The sequence below is a fragment of the Papio anubis genome, chromosome 5 (assembly GCF_008728515.1).
Source record: "Papio anubis isolate 15944 chromosome 5, Panubis1.0, whole genome shotgun sequence".
NCBI lineage: Eukaryota > Metazoa > Chordata > Mammalia > Primates > Cercopithecidae > Papio > Papio anubis.
In genome coordinates, this window is record NC_044980.1 from 139,583,804 (window position 1) to 139,600,895 (window position 17,092).

At 39.2% G+C, this 17,092-nt stretch overlaps 1 protein-coding gene across 14 annotated transcripts in view; it reads right to left on the reverse strand.

Annotated features, from left to right (window-relative positions):
- PPP2R2B (protein phosphatase 2 regulatory subunit Bbeta) overlaps nt 1–17,092 on the reverse strand; it is a 472,301-nt gene that overhangs the window by 260,029 nt on the left and 195,180 nt on the right. The window lies entirely within an intron of this gene.

Here is a 17,092-nt window from a genome sequence, read left to right on the forward strand (position 1 = left end):
AATATTCACTACATTGAATGCCAGAGACTAGTCACATTAGTAGACACTCCATGAATTGCTTCTCACAACAATGGCAGCCTTATTGTTTTTATTACATAAACAATGTATATATTTATTTAAAACTGTCATACATTATAGAAAATATAAAAACAGTAGAAGTTACTTAAAATTTCATCAGCCTGAGCTATCAATACATTTTTGTAGCCATTTTTCCATGGAATTCTTTATCTATGCAAATAAAATTTTATATAACAGAAATCATACTTTACACACCCTTTTTATCGTAGATGAAGCTACCTTTGACTTTCTTTAAAATACAGCGTTTTTTCTTTCTTTTGGCTTGCTGCTTTCATCCCCCTCATAGCCAATATTAATAAACTTTCACATAATTTTTCTTATTGATATTTTCATGTAATAACTCATGTAATATGAATGAAGCTTCATTTGCTCAGTAAATACCTGCTGAATGGTTAAATAATGAAAGAACACACACGTAAACACATAAGTGAATGAAAGAACAAATAATCAATTATGATCTTAATTAGCCAGTACAGTTTCTAAGTGATTGCAGAAATCCAAGATCACATCTTTTGACATCTCTCCTGCATCTTTTTTTTTTTTTTTTCTTTTTTTTGAGAAGGAGTCTCCCTCTGTCGCCCAGGCTGGAGTACAGTGGCCGGATCTCAGCTCACTGCAAGCTCCGCCTCCCAGGTTCACGCCATTCTCCTGCCTCAGCCTCCCGCGTAGCTGGGACTACAGGCGCCCGCCACCTCGCCCGGCTAGTTTTTTGTAGTTTTTAGTAGAGACGGGGTTTCACTGTGTTAGCCAGGATGGTCTCGATCTCCTGACCTCGTGATCCGCCCGTCTCGGTCTCCCAAAGTGCAGGGATTACAGGCTTGCGCCACCGCGCCCGGCCTCTCCTGCATCTTTAAACTTTAGCTGGGGTAGGAGGACCTGGCTTTACCTGGTTCAGAGAGATCTGCAAGTCTAAACTCCCAAGAAAAGAATATGTAACTGGCTGCTGTCCTAACTAGAGAAATGCTATTAATCTACTCTCAAACTGAAATCAAATTCAAAAACCATTTATTAAGCACCTGTGTGCCAAGAACCGCACTGTCCTTTGTACGGTAAACTAGAGGGAAAGATGTGGTCACTGTCTTCCTGGAGTGTATGTCTTGCTGGGGAGATGATGTGCAGGATCTATGTCTTTAGGTCTAGGTATCTGAACTTGGACCTCAGTTGCCACATTCGTGAAATGGGGAAAATATCTATATGCTCATAGGATTGCTGTGGCGATCAAAGAACTTGAAGAATTCAGGAAAAACTTCACAGGAAAATGTGGACTGGAGGCAGGCCTTGTAAGTACCAGGGAAGGGGAAACAGCACACAGAGAGGCAGGGAAGCAGAAATGACCTGGAGTAGTCAGGGCCCAGCACAAGCCAGTCTTAATGCTTTGAAGATCAGTTAGGAGAGACTTAGAAGATGCGAGGAGGACAGGCAGGAAACATGAAAGTTTATAAGCACAGCAGAAAACTGTGAACAGACTAATCTTCTTAAAGGGTCAAAGAAAGGAAATTTTTTATTTTTATTTTTTATTTTTTTTGCCTTTTCAGCATTTGCCAACGTCTGCATCAAGGCCATTCATGTGAGTGACTCAAAGGCGACCTGCTTGTCAAGTAATTGGAAAAATTAAAAAAAAAAAAATTAAAAAAAAAAACCCTGGCTTGCATAGTGGGCTCAAATCCAAGTTTCTAAGACTTATAGGAAAAATTCTGATCGGAAAATTTCCATCTCAAATTGTGCTGAGGAAGCTTAAGGACTGAGTAAGCATGTTGGCAGCCGAAGTACAATACGATAATCAGACTGCTTTTGCTTTTTTTTTTTCCTTTTTTCCACAGTGCACAGAGATTTTCAGGTCCGGGTGGGTGCTTAGCAACCTATAGAAAAATATATCTTGTTCACAAATGGAGCTGCACCCAAAACTTCCCTCTGTATCGTATTAAGTGACCAGAGGGTCCTGACTTCTAAAACATAGTATGTCAGTTTCACCCAGGCTAATCCTACAGAATGGGAAAAGGGATTAGAAGTTAGTCATTGCAGGAGATGTCAGCTGGAAGCACTAAACTGTCCTAATCTCTTCTGATAGTTCAGGGTTCTAGGGAAGCTCTTCTCTGCTTGTCATATCTTCTCCTTTTAAACTAGCACCATTAATGAATTCCAGGAATCATGTCCCTACAGATCTGTGCTACTCTAATTAATCCCACCTACATTTGGCTCCAAGACAGAAGAAGAAGAGGATGAAAAGTAGATTTTAATATTGCACCCCCAAATCTCTACTGAAACTTGGAGTTTCTAGAAGATGCTTTAACACTTTTAGTCCTCTGAGAAGGCAACTGGGTCACCTACTAACCACCACAAATATTTATCCATTAAACTGCCCATCCATCCATCCATCCGTCCATCCTTTAAATTGTATGTGCTACCCTGTGTATAATTTTTAAAATATTGTATAAACTTTTTTAAATTAAAAAATGCCTCAAAGAGCTTAATTTTTTTTTCAATACCCCAAGACACTTCAGAGAGGAACAATGTTCTAAATAAATCCTCAGGCCAACTGAATTGAGATTTCAAACTGACTCCCAACTGTAATCCCCAAAGACTGCTGAAATGCAGACAGCCAATATACTTTGAAAGTGGACTAAAAGTCACTCACTGAAAATATGGATAGAACAAAAGTGGAAAAGGATCATAGCAATTACAAAGGTATTCCTTGGGACAGAGATTTCAGAACGGCATTTATTCCTATCATCTAGAAACATAATCGTTCATACCATTTAATCCAGTAATCCTGCCTTTAGAAACTTGTTCTAAAAAATAACCAAAGACATGACTTAGAGTCATGGTATTATTTATCTATTTCACAATTATTACAGCAATATTGGAAATAATCTAAACTTCCATCATTAGGTGGCTGGTAAAATTATGGTTCAACTATAGAATGTTAACTACAGTGGTAATTTATAAGATCTACACTTTTCATTTAGATTAAACAATAGTGCCAGTTTTGGGAGAAGACTAGAGATGTCTGGAAGTCTCAAGTTAATGATAGCTAAAGTCTAATTTTTTTCAGATTTGCCTGGGTTCAAATTGCGTTCAACCACACATAGTATTAACCAAAAAAAAAAAAAAAAAAGTTAGCACAGTTTTCAGAAATGTCAAATTTGTACCCCATGAGAGACTAGCTCATTAAACAACCATCCTGGTTGTCATACTGGGGCAATCATTCTTTGAAGTTACCTACTCACCAGTTTGAAGAAAATTAACATTTCTGGGTCACCAGGTTCCATATACTCATCTACAAATGATGCCCTGGAACCATGAAAGTAATTTTATTTAACATAGGTGGGCAACTGAATCCCAGGGAACAAACTACTCACCCATGTGCTTAATGGCAGAGGCTGAGAACTGAGCCTGCCACTCCTCTCAGAAAGGGTCCAAGTACCTGGAGCTTTGGGGGGTAGAAGGGCAATGGGATCAAATTAAAATTCAATGGCTGTATCTTTATGAATTTTTTTCTGATCTTCACCCCACGTAAGTTCCCTAGGATAAACTTAAGCACCTTGAAAATTTGTGACAATGTGAGGTGGAAGCAAAATATGCATAGAACAAATGTAGAAAACACCTACAGTAATTACAAAGGTATTCCTTGGGATAGCCATTTTAGAAGGTAATTTATTCCTATCATCTAGAAACATAATTGTTTATACCATTTAACCCAGTAAGCTACTTTTAGGAACTTGTTCTACAACATAACCAAAGACATGATTTTGACTCTATAACATAACCAGATATATTATTTACATATTTCAGAATTATTATAGCAAATACTGAAAGCAACCTAAACTTTCATTATTAGGTGACTGGCAAAATTGTGGTTCAACTATAGAATATTATAGAAAATGCTAACAGTTTGCGTTTGGGGCAAAAGCAAACAAATAAACCCTATATAGGATGCTGTTTTGCATATAATTCTAGCATTCTCCATTCATCTCTTTCACACACACACACACACACACACACACACTGAGTGAGCCTGGAAGGAAATATAGCACATCAAAAATGTTTATAATGATTGTCTCTGGCATAGCTAGAAGGAAATTTGATTTTCTCTTTTAGACTTTTCTGTACAGTCAAAATTTTCATCAATGAACATGTACTTTATTCTCTTAGAGGATCTCTTCCTTCTCCTTTAACAGGTTTCATATTCATATTCACATGTTTTTTTTAATGTATCTATTCCCAATAGAATGCAAGGTCTGTGAGAGCAGGGTCTACATTTAATTTTTTAAAATTTTATACCTAGGTTTTTTAGCATAGTGCCTAATATATAATTAATATTTTTAAAATAACTGCTGAGTGAACTATTGGACAGACACTGATTAGAAGGGATATGACTATGTGTGAGGACTCTAATGAGCTGTCAAACATTCTGTTACATCTCTAATCTCCAGCTCACTTGTTAAAACAACATGCCATCTTCCTTGCATACTTTTGCCTCCTAGCATCACACAAGACTCTGCCTCCAATGAGGAAAGCCATTGCCACCCCTCTCTACCTGCCAGCATCCCACCAAGGCCCCACCTTCCCACTTAACCACTTCTGGTGAGGTGAGCTTCCCTCTAGCACTTACTGCAGCCACTCACTTGCAAGATTAACATTGTTTGGACCTCTACTAGGTTCCCAGTACTTTTCTAGAATGGGGGTCAGCAAATGATGGTCTACAGGCTACTCCTTGATTTTGTAAATAGAGTTTCACTAGAATACAACCATGCCCACATACTACAATGGAAGAATTGAGTAGCTGGGACAAAGGCTGTATGCTCAGCAAAGCCTAAAATATTTATTATCTGACCCTCTACAGGAAAAGTTTACTGATCTCTGTTCTAGAATATCGACACATTTTTATAAAATGGAGATAATACCAAAGTTTCATTCTATTAGGATATTCGTAGGCAATATGAGATCCAAAGTATATGTCCAAGAACTTTGTACAGAAAAATTACTGTATTGTACCTCAGTTTGCTCTTAAGAACATATATTTTTATGTCAGACATACCTGCATTCAAGTCCTGGATCTGCTGATTGATACTGGGAAAAATGACACAAATTCTCTAAGCCTCAGTTTTATCATCAGCAAAGTAGAAATCTATTTTCTCTTTCACTCCATAAGTGTGTAATGAGTGCTTTTTCACCAGATACTATACTAGGAGATGGATAAACAATGGTGAATAAGATCTAAAGTCTCACCTACTTCAGCTCTAATTGTACATACTTTTGACAGTTGTTGTGAAGTTGAAATTTTATATATATATATATACACACACACACACACATACACACACACAGATATATACATATATATACACACACATATATGCACACACAGGCATCTATATAATATATACATCATATGTAGTATACCATAGATACATAATACGTAGTATATAACATAGAGTACATCCGGAATACTTAACCTGATTCCTGCTACATTGCAAGCACTCAGTATATAGTGGCTCTTCCTCATCATCATAATTACAGCAGAAGTCCTTTTAACAGACCTCCAAGTAGCTGACTCTCCAAGAAGAAAAAGTGCCTTCCATTCTTTCTGTAAAACAGGCCTACAACATCCTTTATAAGTACTCACAGCTAATTCAGTAGGCTAATCTCTGGTACATAGGCACACTTCTGCTCCTTCAGGTTGAGTTGCATATTTACTGAGAGTCATTTGTGTTTGTTTCCAAGTCTCCTGATGCCAGTTATACTTGTTATTTAATTAAATATCATGGAAGGTGATGAGAGGAATAGTGTAAAAAAAAAGGATGGTTGTTTCATATGAAAAGTCAGTCGAAGAATTTCAAAAGACTTGACAAAGAATCATCAAATTAAAAGTAGGAGATATAAAAATTGGGGAACAATCATAAGAATCTAGAAGGATTCTGTAGTAAGATTGCTTCTGTGATATCTATGGTCTTGTTCAACCTTAAGGAAATCAAAATTGGACATGGTCTTTGTCATTTGGGGTATGGTTCATGCAAGAAAAATATTACAACCTCCAATCACCAATCCATACTCAAAGGTAAGGCCTTGATTCTTCATCTGGCCTTTCATTGAAATTAATAAATTTAAATGGCATGTTATTTTTTGTGACTCCTTGCCTTAACTTTTCAAGTTTACTGTCAACTATTGGTCCCAGAGAGGGATTCTTTTGTATTTATTTATTTATCACATATAAATAATAACATGTTGCCTCATCCCCTGCCATATTTTTGTAGGCAAGAAAACACTCAGCAAAATGAAGTGATCTGCCCAAGGCCACAGAACTAGCACAGCCAGAGGTGTGTCTAGAGCCAGGTGGGCTCTGATTCCACCACCTTGGCTACCTCATAATAATAGAGAGATAAACAGGACACAGTTTCACACACCCTGGCTTCTGTGGTTAATTATGTTTTGAGAAGAACTGAGTGTCACCTGCCCAAATAGATGGAGAGATGTTTGAGAACAAGACAATAGTCATACTTCACCATATGCCCCAGCACATCCTACATAGCACTTGGCAATAAATAATTTTTGTTTGAATTGTTAAATTTTCTTTCCTATTTTATAATAGTGGAAGAAATTGGGGCCTTCCTGGTTTCTGAAAAAGTTACGTTCCCTTGGAGTTTATAACCCGCTCCATGGAGTATAAAATAGCAGGAGAGAAATTCTATTGTGCCTGTCAGATCATGTCATTGAGAGCTTAACTTCATTGATTGGCACTTGCTCTTCCCCATCAGTGTGGCAAGATGAGCAGCACCCTGCTCACCAGATGGTTATTTGTTCCACCAGCCACCTTTGCTGCGTCCCTGATTCACTCCAGCCCAGGACTGTCTCCAGCATTCATGCTGCAAGGCAGCTCCTGCCAACAACTTTGCCAAATGGCTCCTCTCAAAGTCATGGCTGCCCAGACAGACTGGCTCCTCCATCTGCAGCAGCTTTTGGCAAAGAGAAGTTTCTCTTTCTGGCTCTGCCTCTTGGCTGCACCAGAGCCTTCTTGCCAGAAGGATGATTTGACCCTGGAATTTCTGGGGTCATTTAAAGCCTATGGCTGTGTTTTCCCAGTCTCACCCCTGAGTTGAACATAGAACATACCAAAGAGACCTAGATGATCACAAATACAGAAATGATGCCTCATAGAAACTCAGAGTCAGAAAAGCCTACTGTAGAGAGCATGCCTTCCCTCCCCCATCTTCAACCTCATTATAGTAGATTAGGAAACTGAAGCCCAGAGAGTAAAAGTGACAAATTATGGTAGCAGGACTGGAATCCTACCCAGGTCTTCTGACGTGCATTCCACATTACTGTTTACGATAGTGTATTTTGCCTTTCCATTTTCCCCCAGTTCATTTTCAAATCCTTGGTAGAAATTGGACTCTTGTATTGATTGATTCAGAAGAATATTTTTTAGAAAAGTGAATCATCTTTTCTCTATCAACGTCATAACTGTTCTTTTAAATAGGTGTTCATTTACTACATTGTGATGAATTTTTGCCAAGTTTAAGAATACAGGGTTTGGAATCAGACAGACCTGGATGTGACTTCTGTTTTACTCACCCTTGTGTCACAATGGACTAGTAATAATATTATTTTGCTTTAACTTTTCATTTAAAGGGGGATAAGAACAGTATCAGCCTATACAATTAAATTGGACTACATGAGAAAAATATTTTAAGGCTCAAAACCTGTACTGGCACACAGAAAACCCTCCATAACTACCAGCAGTCATTATTAATTATTAACATTCAAATCCACAATGGTTTTGGGAGACACAGTACTGGGCACATATAAATAGGTAGGTCAGGTATTCTCATTCTCTGCATTAGCAAATTCAGGTTCTTTAGTTTACATTACTGATCCACAGTTACACAGAAAACAAATAGAATACCAGAGATTTCTAATTTTTTCTTGCCATTTTGCTAAGAAATGGGAACTATCATCTCAGCTTTAAAGATAATAAAATCAGGAAGGAGAACATTTAAACAAAAACACATATACACATAATCACTGCAGCATCTTATGTAATATAAAAGCTGGAAACAATTTTCTATCCACAGGGAACTACTAAATAAACTGTGGTACTGTCATACTATAGAGCACTGTGCAACCATTAAAAGGCATGAGACAGATGTAGGTGTTCTGATACGGAAAAATCTTGAAGACATATTACTAGTAGAAGAACAAACAAATTGCAGATAAAACAGGCAGTGTGTACTCATTTATGCAAACATCCTCCCCAACTATATATCTATACCTGTATATTTAAATGCATGAATAGAAAGATGGCTCTGAGGAAGTCTACCAACTACTGATAATGGCAACCTTTGGATAGGAAAGTGGGATGGGCATGGGATGGAGGGTGACTCATGCTTTATCTACTTATCATGCTTGAATCCTTTTAAGTAAGAAAGAATGTAGTATTATTTGACTTATAAATAAAAACATAAAGGCAGAGGGAAATGTGAATTGCAATAATGCAGTTGGAATGAACCAACAGACCTCCCAACTTGAGTGTCTCTATCCCTAACCTGACTTCTACAAAGCTACATGAACAATGTTAGTCTCACTGAGTTTCCTGTGTGGCTCTCCCACTGTGGTAAGGTCCTTCCTGGTGGTATTTTGTACTTAGGGACCCAAGTTCTATCTTTTAGACCACCTGGGAACTCTCAGCAGCATCTTGCTGCAATATTCTGTATTAGAGACATTTACAGCTTTGCCAGCCTCTACACCCTTGTGTGTCTGTAGAAGGACACCAAGTTGATGCGTCTACATTAAGTGGAGGAGGCGGCCTGCCATTCTGTGACCACTTCAGGTTCATTACTTAACAAGGATCCATACCGGTGTGATAAGCAATGCTTGATGGAGGAGGTTTTCAGTTCCCCAATATTATGGATCAAATTGTACCCCCCCCTTCACCCTAATCTAAATGTTGAAGCCCTACCTCCTAGTGTGACTGTATTTGGAGATAGGTCCTTTAAGGAGATAATTAAGATTAAATGAGGTCATAAGGATAAGGTCTTATGGGGCTAGTGCCCTTACAAGAAGAAAAAAAAATGCCAGGGATTGCTCTCTTTTCATACTTGCACACAGGAGAAAGGCCATATGAGGACCCAGCAAGAAGTTGGCTATACATGGGAAGACAGAACTTACCACAAACCAACCCTGCTGGCACCTTGATCTTGGAATTCCCAACTCCAGAAATGTGAGAAAACAAAATTTCTTTTGTTTAGGCAACTCAGTATGTGGCATTCTTTTAAATGCAGTCTGAGCTGACTAATACACCAAGCACAAAGGCCAGTACACCTGAAACACATCCTCCCGCAGGTAAGGTACTCTTCAGCACACTCTGTCCAACAGACCCCATCCTTCTCAGGTTAAATCCTGTTCATAGAGGCCCCACTAGATTCCTAAACTCCACACATCTTTTTTTCCCCTTACACACAGACCCCTCCTTCATTTAACATTTGTTGTAAGCAATCAAGTCTTTTAACTCTAAAGCACAGAAGTGAAAGTCTGACTTCCCCCTATACATGCACACATCCCTTCCCACTACCCAGGATGACCCTTTCTCCAAAGAAAACTATGAACATTAACTATTAATATTTCCCACTATTAACTCTTTCCACAGTGAACTTGGAGAAGGACTCAAAGGTTCCTGGGTTATTTCTGACAAAGTCCCTAGTGAACTTATAAAAATAATCTGTGTTTTCTGTGATATAGTTGTATTGGAGCTGACGTTCAGCCTGATTCTAGACTTCTATTGGAGAGGCAAAAGAAGGAAATTTGGTGGTAAAGATGACAAGTTGGGTGAAAGCAAAATCATCTTCTTATTAATGGAAGATGAGGAGAACCAGCTGGAGAGCCACTCTGGCCAAAGTGAGGCCTCAGACATCCACATATTTGTGTGCAAAAGGACATCTGCCATCCCACAGCTGCCTCTGTCATACTCCTCTTGCTGTGGCCCAGGCAACTATATGAGTTGTCATGAGCTGGGGAGAGTGGGTGCCTAGATGGCCCAGTGGGATCATCTCAGCTCAGCCCGGGAGCTGCATGCTTACTGTTCTACATCAGGGATGAGTGACATGGAGAAGGCTATTCAAAAAACTTCCAGCTAGTTCTCACATCTTCATTGCTCAATTCCAGAAACACTTTTTTTCTTTTCTTATTATAGAACAGAAGAAATCTACAGGAGTAAGTCAGCTAAGGATTCTGTTACTGGGTCGGAGAATTCAGCTCCCTCCCAGTGGGATAATGGAAAAGGCCCAGAGATGTGCACTGCTGTGCTAGGAGAAGAAGATGGATCAAGTAAATCCAGCAGCACCGAGTAGGCACCAACGGGATATATGTGGAGGGTGGAGCAAAACTTGCATTTCCCCAAAAGATCCTGAGCAGCATGGGTGGGCAAAGAACATGTGCCTAGAATCCACAGAGTCATGGGCTCTAATCTGGTTATGCCACTTACAAGTAAGTATGTTTGTAATACATGTGTGTTTGTTATGCAAGTTCCTTTGGTTCTCTGTACCTCGAAATTTCTTATTTTAAAAATGGGGTTAATGCAACCATTCTCTCTGGGTTGTTGAAAGAGATTAAATGAGTAAACATAAGAAATACCTAGGAAAATGCCTGGAATAGACTGTACTCATGATACCTTAGTTTCTTTCCCTCAGCTAAGTGTCTAAATTGGACCCTTATTTCTTCTTAAATGCAAATGCCAAAGTCTAGGAATGTCAGTCTACAGCTGTGCTATTTTCATTGGGCATTATCAATATTTTGACAGGACTGGCCTAATATTATTCACCCCAGGATCATTGGTACATTTCTGACCAGCACTCATAAATGGCTTGGGATTGCCCCTGGGGACCTAGACGCTAATAATGAATACTTTCTAGTGATTTTCAATGCATTCTGGTTATTATGTTTAGTAGCAGAACATTTCCCATCCCCAGAAAGGTCATTTACAGTAGTGTAAGGCAGCTACTTCTCACCTCGCATTTCAGGTTTCTCTGAGAACAGTGGAGAGCTCAAACATTCATCCATATGCATTGGAAATAGCATTCTGATCTGGCATTTGCATACAAATACCAAAGCAACTTAAGGAACTATGAGGCAGCGCTCCATCATATGACACTACCCCCTTTTATTTTTTCAATGCCTTCCCAGCATCTTCACATCAAAAGCCATTCTCATGTACTTTCCCAGCTTTATTCATCATATGTTCCCTTTTTCTTGAATTTATGTGGAATGGAGGATGGAGGAGGAACCTTTACTTCCTCACTTTTATTCTCTGTGGCCCTAAAAACCTAATGTATTTCACAAATCACTCAGATCTTAAGTTTGGAGACGCTCTAAACTGAACTCATCCAAGACTGGACTCTTCTTATCCTACCACATTGCTGAGAAATGGCCATATATTATAGTATTACTTGAATAATATCAGTGTGTAGTTAGTTATGCTTACCAAGGCTCTATTCTATTGTGAGGTACTTTTTTGCTACAATTTCTTCATACCAAGCCAAGATCCGCTTCCTTGTACTTTCTCACTCATTGGTTCAAGTTTTGCCCTGAAATGCTCTTATCTGAGGCATCTCATCTATTCATACAGTTTTAAGTACCTTTAATATGCTGGTGATGTTTAATCTAAAATTTATTATCTAGTCCAGGTCTTTCTCTTGAGCTTCAGACCCAGAAATACAATTGCCTACTTGCAAGTCTCACTGTGAAACTAGATGTCTCACTGTCTTCTCAAACTAATCAGTTTTTTTTTTTTTTTCTTTTTTCTTTTTAAATTTATTTTATTATTATTATACTTTAAGTTGTGGGATGCATGTTATAACATGCAGGTTTGTTACATATGTATGCTTGTGCCATGTTGGTCTGCTGCCCCATCAGCACGTCATTTACATCAAATTGCCGCTCCCGTGCAATCCCTCCCCTCCCCCTCCATGATAGGCCCGGTGTGTGATGTTCCCCTTCCTGAGTCCATTGATCTCATTGTTCAGTTCACCTATGGGTGAGCCATGCGGTGTTAGTTTTTTCTGTTCTTGTGATAGTTTTGCTAAGAATGATGGTTCCAGCTGCATCCATGTCCCTGGGGCGCAAATCATCCTTTTTATGGCTGCATAATTCCATGGTGTATATGTACTTTTGTTTTAATCAATCTGTCGCACTGATGGACATTTGGGTTAGTTAGAAGGATTATGTCAGGATGACTCCCCGGAAATTTTTGCCATGAAAGCGGATGTATGGGGCTCATCACTGGCGGAAGCAGACTTTGAAACTGATTAGTGCTTCAATAGCAAGACTAATCAGTTTTCAAATCTGTTCACATGAAACGCTTCTCAACAGAAAGTCCTAGAATCTATTTCTCTAATCATGAAGTAAGTGCAATGCATTCTTTCTCCATTATGTATCTTAAATCCATCTAATTCTCTCCATCTCTACTGCTGCCAGCATCCTGGAGCACACCATGACCTCCTAATTATCTCCCACCTTTCATTCTTTTTCATTACATGCCTGGCTCTCTAACTCCTACATAGCAGCCAGACTAAGCTTCTAGAAGAACAAATCTGATCATGTTTCCTTCTCCCTTAATGACTTTCCATTCATCTTTGGATAGAGTCCAAACTCCTTGTGGTCAACAAGGCTTGATGTGATCTGGTCCCTGAATACTTCTCCAGTCTTTGTTTCCCCAACATTTTATTATGAAAATTCAAACGGACTGCAAAGTGGAAAAAAATTACAGTGATTATCCATAGACCCTTGATTTAGTCATTAACTTTTTTTTTTTTTTTTTTTTTTTTTTTTTTTTTTTTGAGACAGAGTCTCGTTCTGTCATCCAGACTGGAGTGTAGTGGCATGATCTCGACTCACTGCAACCTCTGCCTCCTGGGTTCAAATGATTCTCCTGCCTCAGCCTCCTGAGTAGCTGGGATTACAGGCATGCACCACCACAGCCTGCCAGTGATTAACATTTTATACTTGATTTATCATATGTCTATCCATTTACCCATCCCTGTATCTTAGCATTAATCTTTCTTGCTTTTGGTACATTCCAAAATGAACTGCAGACTCCAGTCTCATTTTTATCACTCTTTTCTCTGCTCCTCGCCATGGTCATCTTTCCATTCCTTGGATCAGTTAGGCTATTGTATCGCTCTGGGCTATTGTACCTATTGTCTCTTCTACCTAAAATGCTTTCAGGTCTTGTTAATTGCAGATTCATCCTTTGGTTCACAGCTTCAGCTGTCTGAGAGGCTGTCCTTGAACTCCCGATCTAAATTAGATTCACCTTTCCACCTTATGACCCCAAGCATCTTCTGCCTTTCCTAAATATCACTTGTCACAATTGGTAACTATACATTTATTTGCAAAATTATTTGTCTAATACTGTCTCCTCTGCTAGATTGAAAGATCCATGAAGACAGAGACCTTGTCTGCATTGGAACATCCTGTATCACCTCTGCAATATTTGTTGAAAGAATTAAAGGCAGAATGAATCAATAATTGAAAGGAGCTACTTGTAATAGTAAACTTGTTCTTCCTTTAATATGTATAAACAAGACAGTTTTTTTAGAAAGGCTTCTGAGGGAAGATGGAACCCACTTGTTGCCAGAATATAACCAGCAAGTATATTAAGTAATAATAACAACTATAATGAATTAAGGGTAGGCTTTGTACTAGGCATATCCCAAGTGCTTGAGTGCTTTCTCTGCATCAAATAATTTTTCTTTGGCATAGGTTCTATTGTTATTCCCACTTTCCAGCTAAGGAAACCAAGAACAGGGCAGTTATTTTAAAATATCCCATCTATGTAGAATATTCATTCTATCTGTGGCCCCATTTGAAAGTAGAAGATTAATCTAGAAAACTCACAGGCTGCTATAATGGAGACAGGGTTTTACTTGGCTCTAACTGAAGTCTAAAAATATAGCAGGAAACCCATATATAGAGAGATTTGAGAGATGAATCCCTGGTTAGGAATCCTGGATTTCCATATCTTAAAAATAAATAAATAAATAATCAAATCATTGTGTTGACTTTATTTTTGTGGGAAATTTCAACCCCACCCAAGGCCCTTCCTCTATATAACCCCATACACACACTTCATATTCTCCCTTCAAAGGATTTTATGCCTGATGGCAACACAGCTTACACACCAAGATAAAATCATTGCAATCTTTCCCATAATAAGACCTGATTGGAAGCTAAACGAAAATGAAGCAGTGCAGAATTTCCTAGTGGGAGAACCTAGCCTTCAGACACTGGCTTGAGTTTGAAGACAAGGTTTTCCATTCAATGTGTGACTTTTGGCAAATTGGTAACATCTCCAGTCCTCAGTTGCATCAGTTACCTTCTTTGAAAATGGAAATGACAACATCCATTTAACAGGGTTTAGATATATTGAAATGCTATACATGAAGAGCTCAGCACAGTGCTTGGAACATAGAAGATGCTCAAAGATGTTAACTTTAAAAGAGGAGGAAAGATAGGGAAAGGTAGGGGAGGGCAGTAACTTTCATGCTCAGAATTTAAAAAAAAAAGTCCTAGGAAATTTATTTACTAAATGCACATCATGCATTCTTCTGAGAGAGACAGAGAGAGAGAAAGAGACTGAGAGAGGGGAGCTTGGGTGAAAGTGTCCTTTAGCATTTGCATTGCTCTTAGCTGGATGAACTTGCCTGCAGCCACCACTTACAATGCAAATTGAGTTTAGAGTCCTTCACACTAACTACACAGCAAAAACCTTTCAGCTTTAAATAGAACACTGCAATGTGGAATGATCTGAGCAAACGGAAGAAAAATTCAGAAATACATGTGAAGGAGATATTTTGGAGGAAAAAAAGAACAATCTGACATAACTGAGCAGATAGGAGGAAAATGTAGAAATATTAAAGGAAACAGAAAAGCAAGATCTATAGAAGGAGCTAGAAGCTAATTCCCCACCCAGTAAGTGGGTATAAGTTAATAAGGGGGAAGAAAACTTGTGGGGCAAGTCCCCAGTGAGGATAATTTTAACAAAGAGTCTTTTGATCTGGTGCTCTTTCGAGGTATACTAACACTTCTTAAGGTATTCATTGGAAGAACCGGGACTCTTCCCCCTCTGGCAATAAAATTGCATGAATCTTCCCTGAAACGAATAGGTCAAAACCATAGGGAACTTCTTGCTCTATCTAACTTCTGGTATTTACATCGTTTAAGTTCTCTTTTCCTTTTCTTTCCATACCTTCTCTAAGATCAGATTTTAAAACCTGGAAGCTTCTGTGAAATAAAGGTTTGTTAGTTTTAAGTGTGTTTAGTATGTGTATATGTTTGAGAAAGAGAAAGAAATCTGAGAGGTTGATTCTCACATGCCAGAAAGCTCATTGCTATAAACTCATATCTAATTGTTGACTACATGAACCTAGATATTCTATCCAGAATCAGAGTTTTCAAAAATGGAATAAAAATAAGAACAAAGGTAATATCCAGGGCCCTGAAAACAATAAAAGAATGCCATTTTAAACTGATTTCTTCACTTCACAGTTGACACTCCTATACACATAGCTCCACTCTGGGCATTTTCTAAGCTTGCTAAGTTTCTCTTGCCTGCATAATGTAATATACAAGAAAACACGAAGGCAGCTTTCTTTCTTTGTGGTTACAAACAGAAAGAAATTTACCCCCCAAAGCCAACAGATCCAAGGCCAGCTTCTCTCTTGGATGACATGCTTAGCTACAGAGTTAGTCATATGCTATCAAGTCACTGAGTCAGTGACAAAGCACTAAGATTGAGGGAGAACGTCTTGCAATCAGGTTGCCATCATGCACAGAAAAAGAATCGGTAAGTATGGTGCTCTGGATAGGGGAGAGATGGACTGCACATCTTAAAAGCCATCTCTAAGCTCCTGGAGGCCAGAGCTTACAACTCTGCTTTATCTGTCTAGCACCATGGGCATACTGGGCTTGATGCTCTCCAAAAATGATGGCAAATTGAGAATATACTTTCAATAGCACTGGGCATTCCTTCTATCTAGAACTTCCAGGGATGTTTATAGAAGATGCCACCTTTACCCCCAGATGTGTGTGTGTCTTTTTATTTCTTTCAGAGTTTGAACTATTTTACTCCCCCATCACATTTCTCTAGTAGTCTTTTGATTTGATTAAATATTACAGAAATGTTAGCATCCAAGAATAATAATTTTAAATTAATACAACTTGCAACATTGTCCTAAAGAACTTCCACATACATTTTCTCGCATGGATATTACAATGTGATAATGCAACACTTTGTAGGAGTGGCTAAGGATAAAAGGCCTACAGGTAGAAAATGAAAGCAAAAATGCAAAAGTTTTGGCATTGGGGGGAAAAATGCCTCAACTCTCTATTCACACACAAAAGGAAGAATGAGATTCCACCTGCTGACTTGCCCTCCCTGCCCGCACAGCACTAGGGCTTATGTCAGAACAAGCTGGGAGAGAGGGAGAGACGACAATTTCACCTCTTGGCAAAGCTCAGCTTGCTGAACCCTCTTGCTTTCTGCTGGCTGTTGATTCAGCAGAAACTACTGCTGCAGAATTCATAATGGTGATTTTTAAAGGCCCCACCGATCGCGTTGCTCGCCCCACGTGTCAGCCTCATTCGCTGGCCGCTAGAGCACTATTTCCCCAGCCACCTTTTTATTTTTGCTAATGCACTTCCAAAAGGAAAGACGTTCGGCCGTTTGCAAAGGGCCTTTGGGGTTTTGATTGTCTGAGCAGGTAACCTGGCCGGCCAGGGAGATGAATGGGCAGGAAATGAAACCATGCCCTCCCTGCAGCCACTGAGAGACATAACATCGTTTCGCTCAGGGAGGGGGTACCAAGGTCCTACTGGGCCCCTCCCTTCTTATCTCCCCCCAAAACCCCTGCAAACATCTCGGGCAAGGGATCATCTGCCTTCCTGGGGTCATCTTTCTGGGCGAGAGCCCCACCCTGAAAAGCCTAATCCCTGAGGGCCATTTTAACTCCCGTGGGCGCCGGGT